Below are 13,777 nucleotides of genomic sequence, written 5' to 3' on the forward strand. Positions count from 1 at the left end.
CTCTAAACACAAAAATACTTGTGTATGCATCCTTTCTGTTTTTCTTAGAATTTTCATATGTAAGCATTATACCTCTTGATAAATACGTAAAAGGATGAAATCAGGGACTCAAACAGATATTTCACCCATGTTCACAGCTGTGTTCTCCACAAGAGCCAAAACAGAAACAGACCTAATAATGTACATTGAATGAAAAGATCTACATACAGTGGGATATTTAGTCTTAAAATGGAATAATACTCTGATACCTGCTACCACATTGATGAACCCTGCAAAGATGATATGTGAAATGAGCAAGTCAAAGGACAAACATGATTTTACTTATATGACACAGAGAATAGTCAAATTCATATTACAGAAAGTAGAACAACGGTTACCATGGTCTGGGGTAGGGTGGGGCATTACTGCCTAATGAGTGCAGAGTTTGTGTTTGAGATGGTGAAAAGCTTCTGGATATGGAGTCTGGTGCTGGTTGCAAAACATTGTGAGTCTACTTAATGCCACTGAATTGCATACCTAAAAACACTTAAATAATATAAAAACTATCATAATTTTTAAAATAAAAAAATGAGCATCAAGCCAGGTGTGGTGGCACACACCTTTAATTCCAGCACTCAGGAGGCAGCGGCAGGTGGATTTCTATGAGACTGAGGCCAGCCTGGTCTACACAGCGAGTTCCAGGCCAGCTGGGACTATAGAGAGTGCATGTCTCAAAAGACCTAAAAACAAAATTAAAAAAAAATAATTAGCCACAGAAGATGATTACTTCGGCACTGAATCTAGGAAACCTGTCTTTTCACACATCAGCATGCCTACCTGCCATGGCACTAGGGGCAACACTGCTACAACCCAGTCCCTCTGCTCCTGATGGCCTTGCCGAGTCACTCTCCTGGGCACTTACAGCAGGAAGTGTAGCGTCTTTAAATCCTAAACCCTCAGCTCAAAAATTCAAACAGTTCCATTCCAGCTTAGAATAAAAGTCACAGTCTGCACTGGTCCTACCAACCTCAGCCCTCCGTTCCTGTGGTGCCCTTAATTCTCTTCTCCTCAGTCAGGGTCCTTCCCTATCAGCCCTGCTACTGCCCCCTCTGCTGGAAACAGTCTCCTCAAGGTGCCTGCCCCATTTTTAGCCTTTAGGACGAAAGTCATCTCAGAGAACCATTTCCCATCTTTCTTTTGTTGTTGTTTTATTTTTGAGACAAGGTGGTTTCATGTAGCCTAGACTGGCCTCAAGCTCACTATGTAGCTGAGGCTGGCCTTAATATCCTGATCCTCCAGCCTCCACCTCCCAAGTGCTGGGATTATAGGTGAGTGCCATCATGCCAGGATCTTCTCAATTTCTTCAAAGTAAAATTCTCCCTCACACTTCCAGTGCATAGTCTTGATTTAGTTCTTACTGTGGCTCTGCTTTCCAATTTGCTTGTTGGCAGCTTCCCTTTCTAGAATGCATGCTGCACAGAATACAGCATCCCCAGCTCCTCATCCAGTCCTCAGCGCCTAGCATCGGGTAATGAATAAATGTCTACTAAACGATCTGAGTGTACTGGGATACTTCCACTAACTAGGGTCTAAGATGTAGAATTTAGAAACCCATTTTCCAGAGAGCTTCTCGGGGTTTTTTGAAATCGTTTTTGTAACAGTTCATCCAGTGACAATCTCATTTACAGTAGCTTTTAACCCAAAGGTTAAAGACCCATTCCGAGAGTTGAAGTGTTGAAATGTCTTTCACTTTACCCCTGATTTTAAGCATTTTAATGATTAGGTTGAAAAATGTTTTTAAAGTTGATATTCCATTAAGAATTTGCAGTGTCAGCTCTTGAGCACATGCTTGCTAGAATCCCGTCCTGTTCTATGGTATAGCCCATGATTTCATTCACTTTCAACACATCTATACTTTCATTATTAAAGAGAAAGAGTCTACAGCATCAACCTATTTGCCAGAGGCAAGTTGTACAGGACAACCACGAAAGTTTAATTGATGGGCAAAACCAAAAACATATGCATAGTGGCACCTGCCTGTAATCTAGCACTTGGGAGGCTGAGGCAGGAGGATCAAGAACTCAAGACCAGTATGGGGTACACAGCAAGACTCTGTCTCAAAAAATGTTTAAAAGGCTTTAAAGTTAGTTTTTAAGTTTAGCTAGTTAACAGTGGGTCTCTTTTTTGTCATTTGTTTTGTTTGCATTAGGGGTTTTTGGTTATTGTTTCTGTTAATTTGGAGTCTCTTAATTGCTCTGAGTCATGATCAAGAAATTGAGAATAATGAAATACCAAATAGCCTGTTGTGATAAACGAATGCATCTAAAACAAGTTGTTATAGTGCCTGCGATATTATAAATACTTCCTCCCCAAAATGAGCCTTCATAACCATCATCACCAACCATACTCACATAGATTCTGCTCCTTTTAATTTTGGGGATTTTGTTATTTTTAATTAATTGGTTAATTAATTCATGTTATTTTTATTTTATGTGTGAGTATTTTGCCTGCATGTATATAAGTGCTCCCATATTGTGCAATGTCCACAGTGGCCAGAAGAGGGCGTCAGATCCCCTGGAACTGGAGTTACAGATGGTTAGCCACCATGTTGGTGCTGGAAATCAAACCTGGGTCCTAACAACTGAGCCATCTCTCCAGCCACCTTGTTTTTGTTTTTATTGTTTTGTTTTGGTTTCTTTTTAGTTAGGTCTCCCTGTATCCTCACCTGGCCTGGAACTGGCTATGTAGATCAGGCTAACCTCAATTTCATGGAGATTCCCTGCCTCTGCCTCTCCAGTGCTGGGATTAAAGGCATGGGCTACCATGTCTGGGTCTATTCCTTTTGAGGTGAGGCGATAAGACTGTGGTGGTTAATTTTGATTGTCAACTTGATGAGATTTAGAATCACCATGGAAACAAATGTCTGGGAATGCCCATAAGGAAGTACCTAGATCAGATTGAAGTGGGTAGACTTACCCTCAATGTGGGCAGTACCATTCCATGGACTGGGGTCCTATATGGAATAAAAAAGGAGAAAGTGAGTCAAGAACAAGCACTCATCACTCTCTGCTTCCTAACTGTAAATGCAATGTTACCCACTGCCCCCTGCTTCTGCTGTTATACCTTCCCTTCATGATGAGCTGTACCCCTTGGAGTTCCAAAAAAATCCCTTCCTTAAGTTGCTTTTGTCAGGGAATTTTCTCGCAATGACACAAATAACTAGTACAGAAAATTGTCACCCAGAAGTGGGGCCATTCCTGTAATAAATCCAACCATGTGGTTCTTAAGCCTTTGGGACTGATTTATGGGAAGAATGTGGAAAGGTCTGGAACTTTGGGTAAGAAAAACCCTAGAATACTGTAGGTAGAGATAATGGGCCCTTCTGGTGGGAGCTTGGAAGACAAGAATGCTGAGAGCTAGATGGAGAGTGGAGGCTGGGCTCATGAGGTTTCAGAGGGGAGCAGGGACTCTATCAGGAACTGGGCTAGGAGTTATTTGTGTGTTGTTCTGGCAAAGAATATGATTGCATTCTACTTATGTCTTAAGAACTTGAGTGAGGTTGAATTTAATGGTAATGGGCTAATTTGTTTGGTAGGGGAAATTTCAAGACAAGATAGCATTCAGACTGTGGTAACCGCTCTATGCTCTCATCTAAGTCCACAGAGGGAGAGAACAAGAAGTGGAGATGAACAATGAGAAAAATGTGAATTTGATTTCATCATATGCCTGAGGACATTTAAAGTTCAGACAGTGCAGACAACAAACTGTGAGAGCAGCTGAATCACTGAAGAGATTAGATCCATTAAAGAGAAACCTGGAACTATGCACTGAGACAGTAGGAAAGGTGCCCCACCCATCAAGGTAAAATAAAAAAAAAATTTTTTTTCTTTTTGTCATTTTGAGACAGGGTCTCCCAGTAGCTCCAAATGGATTGGAACTCGCTATGTAGACCAGGCTGTCCTGGAACTCAAAGTGCAAATTCATCTTAAAGAAGCAAACCTAAACTGAGAATGTTGCTCAGGGTTCCCTGTTGAAAAACAACTGCTTAGGAAAGTGTCTCCTCAGGGTCAGCATACAAAAGTCAATGCAACTGTGACCCAAAGGGAGCCAGGTTCCACTTTGAGCTGTCAGCAGAACTTGGCAGTGTCATTCATGTAATGTTTTGTAGGCATGAAAGATGAAAGATTGAGGGAGTTATGGAAGCCTGCTCCACAATTTTAGATTGCAGTTGAGGTCAAGCAATGTGTGGTGTGGTTGGAGTCCTAGCAAAAAGGCCCTGAGAGGCGATTGCATGAAGCTGTGAAGGTGAAGCCTAAGTTGGAGACCCCAAGGTATTAGTGATGCCAGGAACATAAGCTATCTGCCAAGGAAAGCTTCAGGAATGGAGTGGACCTTCCCCAAGAGCGAGGCTACATGTACTTCAGGCTGCAAAGCAAGAAAGGTGGAGCTACACAAACCTTTTGGAGTCTAGACAATTTCATCATGAGCCCTAGATGCCTTACATGGCTATAGGATTTGATGTTTGCTCTGCTGGGTTTTGGTCTGGTTTTGGTCTGATCATTCCTTGCTATGTCCCATTCTTTCCATGTGGAATTGTAATGATTATTCTGTGCTATTGTATATTGGAAATACATACCTTTTTTATTAGGTTCTTGTTTTGTTTTGTCTTTTCTTTTTTCTTTTGTTTTTTTTTGGGGGGAGGGGCGCTTTTTGAGTCAGGGTCTCCCTGTAGCCCCAGATGTCCTGAAATTCACTATGTAGACCAAGCTGGCCTTGAACTCACAGAGGTCCTCCTGCCTCTGCCTCCTGAGTGCTGGGACTAAAGGCATTCACCACCACACCTGGCATTTATTAGTTTTATAGAGACTTAGCTAAGTAATTGCTTTGAATCTCAGAATAGATTTTGGACTTTTAAACAGTGTTGGACTGTTAAAGACTACAGGAACTTTTAGAGATGGACTAAATATTTTGCGTTATAAGTTGAAAATGAAACTTTAGGGGACAAGAATGGACTGTTGATTGAAAATGACATATCTGGGTGTCACACTGACAAAGGGCAGAACTGTGGTGGCTAATCCTGTCAACTTGATGGACTTTAGAATTACCTTGGAAATAAATCTCTGGGCATGTCTATGAGGATCTAGATTAGGTTGAGGAAGAAATATTCACCCTGAATGTGGGCAGTACTATCCCAGGAACTAGAGTCTCACACTGAATGAAAAGGAGAAAGTGACAGACTGGATAGATGGTTCAGCAGTTAAGAGCACTAGCTACTTTTACAGAGGACCTGGGTTCAATACCCAGCACCCACATGGCGGCTAACTACTGTCTGTAACTCCAGTTCCAGGGGATGTGACACTCTTTTGGCCTGTGTGGACTTTGTATGACATGTATGTACCTACATACATGTAGAAAAAATGCAAATACACATAAAATAAAAATATAAATAAATAAATAAATAAATAAATAAAACTCCTAGCCAGATGTGGTAGCACACACCTTTAATCCCAGCACTTGGGAGGCAGAGGCAGGTGAATCTCTATGAGTTCAAGGCCAGCTTGGTCTACAGAGTGAGTTCCAGGCCAGCTGGGCTACAGGAGATCCTGTCTCAAAAACCAAAACAGATTAGAGATGCATGTGCCAACATCTAAGTGTTATTAGCAAAAAAAAATTGAGTATTTCTGTAAGAAACAGTATATTTTAAAATAAAATGGACATCTTTTTTAAAGGTTAAAAACTCAATTTTATGTCTTACAGGGTTTATAAATTCAATATTGTATAACTGTATTAATTCAACTGTGAACCTAAAAATTTTATAGCTACTTTTGAAAGAGATGTATCTTTGCTCTGGAAATTGTTATTGAATATGTTAAAGCTGTAATGACATGCTTCTTCTAAAAAAATTTTTTTTAATATAAAAAAATATTTTAAAAGGAGAAAATGACCTAAGTGTTAAGTATCCATTGTTCTCTGCTTCCCAACTGTGGCCAGTCACCTCCTGTTCTTGCCTGCAGTGACAGAACAGGGATAGAACTGCATTTCCAGGAACTGTAAACTAAATAATCTTTTTCTTTTTTCCTTTTTTTTTTTTTTTAAGACAGGGTCTCACTATGCAGCCCAAGCTGGCCTCAAACCCACAGAAATCCACCTGCCTCTGCTTCCTCGGTGCTGAGATTAAAGGTGTGTACCACTGTACCGGGTGTTTGTCCTTAAGTTATTTTTTTAAGGTATTTTGTTATGTCAGTGAGGCAAGTAATTAATACAAGGGTCAAATGAAGAAACAATTAATTCCCTTTAGTCCCCAAGGACAACTGATACCAGGAAATCTTCCTAGAAAAACAGCACTGCTGTCATAATTAGTTCTACGCCTTGGCCAGTTTATTATCATGCACGTTCAAATACAGAGTTCCTTAATCTTTAGTCACTGCAAAATGCAGAGAGCAAGTTTATTCAATTGAAATAGAAAGTACTTGGTTTATACAGTCAATTCTTAAATCTGTGAAGAGTGTGTTTTGGAAAGACTTGGGTTGACTCTACTGGCCCTAATTCCAAGATGGTACTGGAAGAAAGACCTGTAACAATTTCATGCTTATTTGGGATCAGGAAATGTATATGAATGACAACCTCCGTGGTATTAACATTCACACTGGCAAGACTAAAATTTAAGGCTCTACCTTATACATACCTAACACTAAACATGGTGAAGTCATTTTAGTGTACTTAGGTAATGACCTCAGTATTGTTGGAAATAAAATCTGGGGTTCAAGTACCCCACTGATGCTGCACAAAGAATATAGAGACAAAGTGAAAGTAACTCAGCAAGGCAGCTTTTTACTTTTGCAAGTTTGTTTTGCCCCCTGGGCATAGTCACTCATGCCTTTAGTCCCAGCACTCAAGAGGCAAATTTCAGTGAGTTCTAGGTCAGTTGGGGCTACAGGGAGACTCTGTCTCAAAAACAAAAACAAAAACAAAAACAAAAACCAATCAGCCAACCAAACAACAAAAAGTATGCATTGCCTCATTCAGGTAGCAAGAAAGCAGCACACTGAGCAGAAAATGTGATAGAACTTTATCCTAGTTAACAAGAGTACTGAGTCTTTTCCTCCTTGTCTGGGGTCTGACCTCACAGTCTTTTGCAGTGGCTAATTTTAAAAGAATCAGTGCAAAGGAAATAAAGGAAGGGGTCAGGCCCTAGTTCTGGGAATGCTCAAAACAAAAAGTAAAGCAGATTACAAATTAGCATTACAAAGGTTACAGTCCTGTGACCATTCTTTTGATAGAAAATACTTGAATTCCTTGTCATTTTTTTGCTTCACTATCACATTCAACCCTGAAGATTTTTTAGTAAAAAAACTTCAGATATTTTTATTGCTGTGTAACAAAGTACCCCCAGACATAAAAGCTTAAGATAGTAGCCATTGAATCTGGGCGTGGCTCAGTTGGGCAGTTCTGCTGGGCATTCATGCCAACGTAAGACTCTGGTAGGTCAACAGTGCTGGCCAAGGACAGGCCAAAACCAGTTCATATGTTCTCAGGGTTTCCAGAGGGTGCGAGCAGACACTGCAAGGCCTGTTGAGGACCTGGCTCATCAGCAGCGAAATTTCACTATTATTACAACATTGTTGGTCAAAGTAAGTCACAAGGCCATGACAGGAATCTAGAAAGTGAAGATAATTGTTTTTATGACTAGAAAAAAAAAAAAGTATTTTAGAATTAGCCAGCTGGACTCAGTTTAGCTGATCTTGGTTTTGTTGGCACTGCCTTTTTAAGGCTTTGGGGAGACCAGGGGCTTCCTTCATTTTGGGGACCATCTTGGTACAAAGTGAGATAATTTTTCATAAGTGTGGCAGCTGAAAAAAAAAATGGGTGTATCGGCAGACCCTGTAATCATTATGAGTCCATCTGGGACTACATAGTGAGTTCAAGGTTAGATAGAGTAGCACACCAAGACCCTGCCTCAAAAACAAAAGAGAGAGGTAGGAAGTGAAAGCCGAAGGGATTGTGGCAGAGGGCACTGGAATTACCATAGGCTTAAACATACACAGCTGAGCACCTGCTCAGGCCACCACGGTCCAGGACCACAAAGCCCTCAACTGGTTTGTCCAGGTGGCCTGCCTACACCGAGCATGACAGCACAACCACTGTGATGCAGACATCTGGGCACTGATGAAGGTGGATCCTTTGAGGTTTGGACACAGTGTAGGGCAAGTATTTTGCATAGAGTAGTCTGCCAGTGGTATTTTCTTTAAGATCTTTTTTCGTTTCATAGAGTTTTATTACAACACATTAATATTCAGGACACTTCAGAGCACCTTATTCTTCTGATCGGAGTTTTGGTAACTGGTTTTAAAAGTGTTATTTGAACTTTACTTCAAATATCAGCTTTCAGGAAAAAGTACTCAGTGGTAGCTTGAGCGACAATAATTTTATTAAACGGTTTATTATAATAACCTGAGACATCAATCCGTGGATGCTTCTGTGGTGGTTTTACAGCTGTCTCTAGTAAGCTTTGGCAAGTTTGCGTCTGAATTTCAGTCATGTGTTTCTAAACCCAACATGAAACTCTGTAGTCCCAGCTGGGCTTTTGATTACTCTCACTTTTCAGACAAACACCTGATCATTGAGTGGTACAGTCTGCATTTTGTAAGCAAGCTAGAGGAACTCAGAGTATTCACCATTATGTGTTCTACAAAAGCTCAAGTAGTTTGTGATCTAAAGAGGATTTGAAATTTGAGACTTCTGGGCTGGAGGGATGGCTTAGCAGTTAAGAGCACTGACTGCTCTTGCAGAGGACCCAGGTTCAATTCCCAGCACCCACATGGTGGCTATGAACCGTCCTTAACTCCAGTTCCACAGGAATCCAAAGCCGTCTTCTGACCTCCATGGCATTGCATGACATGGGTGCACTCACATACATGCAGGCAATACACTCTTACACATAAAAGAAACATAATAAATAAAATTAAAAAAAAAGAAATTTGAGGCATACTTCTAAGGCATAGTATTTCTTGCAATGTTCACCCAAATCTTCGATTTTATTAAGGTGGATGGTCTGATACTCAGAAGGTCTTTTATCAGAAGGGTTTGTAGCCCTTTGGGTATGTCTTAAAGGCACCAAGATTCACTCTTCCTGCATATACTCTTCTTGTTGGGTCAATCACCACTGCCGCCAATGGTTCCTGGAACTGCCGGTTAAGCATCTGCATATATATGAACCTCAGTCCCAGCAAGCCAGCAGCCATAACCACGGTGCCTGTAATTCTGGCCAATTGCATTTTCAAGGTGCCTAACCTGTTTGGCATTTTCTGTTATGCAGCCATGTACTCAAATGCAGCAACACTGAGCATTTACTCAGGTTTCAGCTTCTCTACAGGCAAAGCAAAACTCCATAATGATCATGGTTTCACCATCCACTTTTCCAAGCATCAAACTATCACTCCCAAGTTGCCTTCTGATCTGGCTTGCACCATTTCCAGTAGCACTGATGCTGTGATTTTGTAGTACTTAGAGCAATGGTGATCCTTAGTCCAGAGTTTCATGCCAGGATTTTTTGCTGTTGTTTTTTGTCATATTTGTAGATTTCATCAATGCTCTTTGCTTCTGGTATGTTGTAGGTTTTCTGGACCATTTTGCTCCCAGATGGGTGGCCAGGGAACTGAAGAAATTTTACCTCTACAACCAAGATGCAACTTTATTTGGCTAGGTCTCTGAATTTGGGCCTTGGACCTTCCCCACCAAGGGTGCGGTCTCTCACTAGACTCTCAAGGCAGCCATGTCACTTAAAACCTGCTAAAGATTTATTTTTATTTTATGCGTATGTGTGAGCTCCTACTATGTACATGCACCATGTGCATGCCTGGTACCCACAGAGGCCAGAAGAGAGTGTGAGAGCCCCTGGAATTGGAGTTACAGGAGGTTGTAGGCTTCCAGGTAGGTGCTGAGAACTGAAACCAGGTCCTCTGTAAGAGCAGTGAGTGCCCTTAATTGCTGAGCCATCTCTTTAGCTCTCTGCCAGCAGTCTTCACTGGCTAGAGAACTGCCTCAGCTATGTAGACACCAAGTAACATCCTTTGTGACTGTTCAGGTCACAGTAAGTGTCCACTCACCTGTTTATGGCAAAATAGCTGGTTGAGCAGCTCCAAAAGGAAGTTCGGAGTCTGTGCAGTTTCAACATTTGAACTTTGGAAAAGACATTCAAACCAGAGCAGTGTTTTGTTTTTGTTTGTTTGTTTGTTTGAGACAGAGTCTCCCTGTAGCCCCAGCTGGCTCACTATGTAAACCAGGCTGGCCTTGAACTCACAGAGATCCACTTGCCTCTGCCTCCAGAGTGTTGGAACTAAAGGCCTGCGCTACCACACCCGGCTCCAGAGCAGTGTTTTTAACTTCATATGATGTTCTTTTTTGGTATATCAATAACTTTTTTTTTGTTTATTTATTTATTTATTTATTTATTTATTTATTTATTTATTTATTTTGGTCTCTTTGAGCCAGAGTCTCCTTGTTGCCCCAGCTGGCCTGGAATTTGTTATGTAGACCAGGCTGACCTCAATCTCACAGAGATCCACTTGCCTCTGCCTCCCAGGTGTGAGCCACCACACCCGGTCCAATGGTTTTTGATGTAACAAAAGTGCTACACAGGGACTGGGAATGTGACTCGGTGGTAGAGCGTTTGCCTAGCATGCAGGGGGCCCTACATTCTACCCCAGCACTGAAAACTACACAAACAAATAAATAAACAACTAACAAAAGGATGCCCACCATGTAATTCTAACTATATGACATCCTGGGAAAAGCCAAACTATGGTGGCAGAAAAATCACTGGTTACTTGTGGTTGGTGGGTAGAGAAAGAGGTGAATGGATGGGACACGGAGGATATTTAGGGCTGCAAAACTACTCTGTCTGACATTGTATTGGTAAGTACATACCATCATCCAATTGTCCAAACCCATAGAATGCACAATCCCAAGAGTGACCCTAAAGTAAACTAGGGGTCTGGGTGATCATGGTGTGTCAAGGTAGACACATCCCTATAACAAATGCACCTCTCTAGGGGGAATCATGATAGCATGGGGGGCTGTGAGTGTGGGGGCAGGATCTATATAAGGGACTCCATAGTTTCTGCCCAATGTTGCTGTGAACCTAAAATTGCTCCAAAAAATGAGATCTATTATTTGAAAAGGAAATCAGGGAGGGTGGGAGAAGGAGGGAGGTAAAAGGAGGGAGAACATAATTCTGTAACTCTTGGCTCCATCTCTTGGAAGTTCTTCATCCTACTCCCAGTAACCTCACATTTCCTTTTGGGTGGAACAAGTATTATGAAAGCCCAGTGCTCTTATGTCATCATGAATCTTCCTAAACCAACATGCATGTTGCTTATTTCATACATGTTGGGCATTTGGCACTCAAAGTATGTTTTAATCACTCAGTGAGTTATTTTCTCTCAAAGCTTCTATTTTGGCTTCAAGAGTCTGGATTCTTTCTTACTCTGGGTTGGATTGCCTTCCCAAAGGCATGTCTCATGGGCCAGATTTAATGGTGGAAGGTATTTAGGATAAAAAGGAATGAATGGCAGAACACTCAAATAATTTTTTTTTTTTTTTTTTGTCTTTTTGAGACAGGGTCTCCTTGTAGCCACAGCTGTCCTGGAACTTACTATGTAGACCAGGCTGGCCTCAAACTCACAAAGGTCCACCTGCCTGAGTGCTGGGATTAAAGGCATGCGCCACCACGCCTGGCTCAAATACTTTTTAAGATAACTCGGGAGCTAAAAGTAGTGCATGTCTGTAATCCTAGCTCTTGTGAGGCAGAGGCAGAAGGATCAAGAGTTCAAGGCCAGTTCTAGCTACGTAATAAGTTTAAGGCCAATCTAGGCTATATGAGGTTCTGTATCTAAAACAAAACAAAATAAAGTAAAACAAATAATAAAAAATAAAATAAAAATATTGGTCTAGGGGCTCAGAGGTTAAGAGCACTGACTGCTCTTACAGAGGACCAGAGTTTGCTTCCCAGCATCCAATGGCAACTAACTGTCCTTAAGTCCAGTTCCAGGGGATCTGATTCCCTCTTCTGGTCTCTCTAAGCATTGCATGACAACAGGTGCACTTACATACATGCAGGCAAAACACATGTAAAATATAAATAAATAAATTAAATTAAAACATGGGGCTATGTATATGGAAATTCCATCTCTAGGAATTTTTTTTATGTGTATGAATGTTTTGCCTGCTTGTATGTAAGTGCACCCATGTTGTGCAATGCCCGAAGAGGCCAGAAGAGGAGTATAGGATTCCCTGGTACTGGAGTTAAGGGTAGTTGTTAGCTGCCACGTGGGTGGTGGGAACTGAATCCTGGCACTCTGAAAGAGCAGCTACTGTTGTTAACCACTCAGCCATCTCTCCAGCTCCTTCTCTAGGAATTTCTCTTATAGACATATTTACAAAACAAGACAAAAAGAAATGTATAAGGAAGTTTACAGCACTTTAAAAATTAATAGTGAAAACCCAGAAAAACCTAAATATCCATCAGTAGGAGCTGGTTTAAAATGAGAGCTGGCTCAGCCTTGTAAACCCAGTACCTGGAGTGGGGATAGGCAGAATCCCATGGGGTGAGAGGGCTGACCAGTCAGCTAGTCTAACCCAAACTACAAGCTGTAGGTTCAGTGAGAGACTTGTCTCAAAAAATAAGGTGGAGGCCGGGCATGGTGGTGCACGCCTTTAGTCCCAGCACTTGGGAGGCAGAGGCAGGCGGATCTTTGTGAGTTCAAGGCCAAACTAGCTACATAGTGAGTTCAGGTCAGCTGGGATTACAGGGAGACCCTGTCTCAAAAAGACAAAAATAAATAAATAAGGTGGTGGAGCTGGAGAGACTATTCAGCAGTTAAGAGTGCTTGCCCTTGAAATCCTTATTTTTATTTATTTATTTATTTGTTTATTTATTTAAAAAATTTTTTAAACTTTTTCTTTTCCTTAATTTTATTTATTATTTTTATTTTATGTGTATGAGTGTATTGCCTGTGTGTAGGTAAGTGTACCACGTCCTGCAATGCCCATGGAGGTCAGAAGAGCCTGTCAGATCTCCTGGGACTGGAGTTACAGACAGTTGTTAGCTGCCATGTGGGTGCTGCGATTTGAACCCGGGTCTCATGCAAGAACAACAAGTATTCTTAACTGCTGAGCCATCTCTCCAGCCCCTTTTTAAAAATATTTTATTTATTATTTTTATTTTATGTGTATGCGTGTATTGCCTGCATGTAGGTAGGTGCACCCGTGTCGTGCAATACCGTGGAGGACAGAAGAGGATGTTGTATCCCCTGGAACTGGAGTTATGGACAGTTGTTAGCTGCCATGTGGGTGCTGCGATTTGAACCCGGGTCTCATGCAAGAACAACCAGTATTCTTAACTGCTGAGCCATCTCTCCAGCCCCAGCCCCTATTTTTAAAAAATTTATTTTGTACAAGTGTTTTGATTTCTGATATGGTTATAGGAGTGTATGTAGTGCCCTTAAAGGCCAGAAGAGGATAACAGAGATAGAGCCTCCATGTGGATGCTGGGAGTCAAATCCTGGTCCCCTGGAAGAATAGCAAGTGCTTTTATCCCCTGAGTCACCCCTCAGAAATAATTATTATTATTATTTTTTGGTCTTTTTTTTTTGAGACAGGGTCTCCCTGTAACCCCAGCTTGTGTAGAACTCACTATGTAGACCAGGCTAGCCTTGAACTCACAGAGATCTGCCTGACTCTGCCTTCCAAGTGCTGGGGTTAAAGGCATGTGCCACCATGCCCAGCCAGAAATTCGTAT

The 13,777-nt window shown here is 41.5% G+C and overlaps 1 pseudogene; it reads right to left on the minus strand.

Annotated features, from left to right (window-relative positions):
* Positions 1-8,350: 8,350 nt before the first annotated feature.
* LOC103726765 overlaps positions 8,351-13,777 on the minus strand; it is a 22,941-nt pseudogene continuing 17,514 nt past the window's right edge.

This window comes from Nannospalax galili, unplaced genomic scaffold, assembly GCF_000622305.1.
Source record: "Nannospalax galili isolate Female #2095 unplaced genomic scaffold, S.galili_v1.0 scaffold388, whole genome shotgun sequence".
Classification (NCBI taxonomy): domain Eukaryota; kingdom Metazoa; phylum Chordata; class Mammalia; order Rodentia; family Spalacidae; genus Nannospalax; species Nannospalax galili.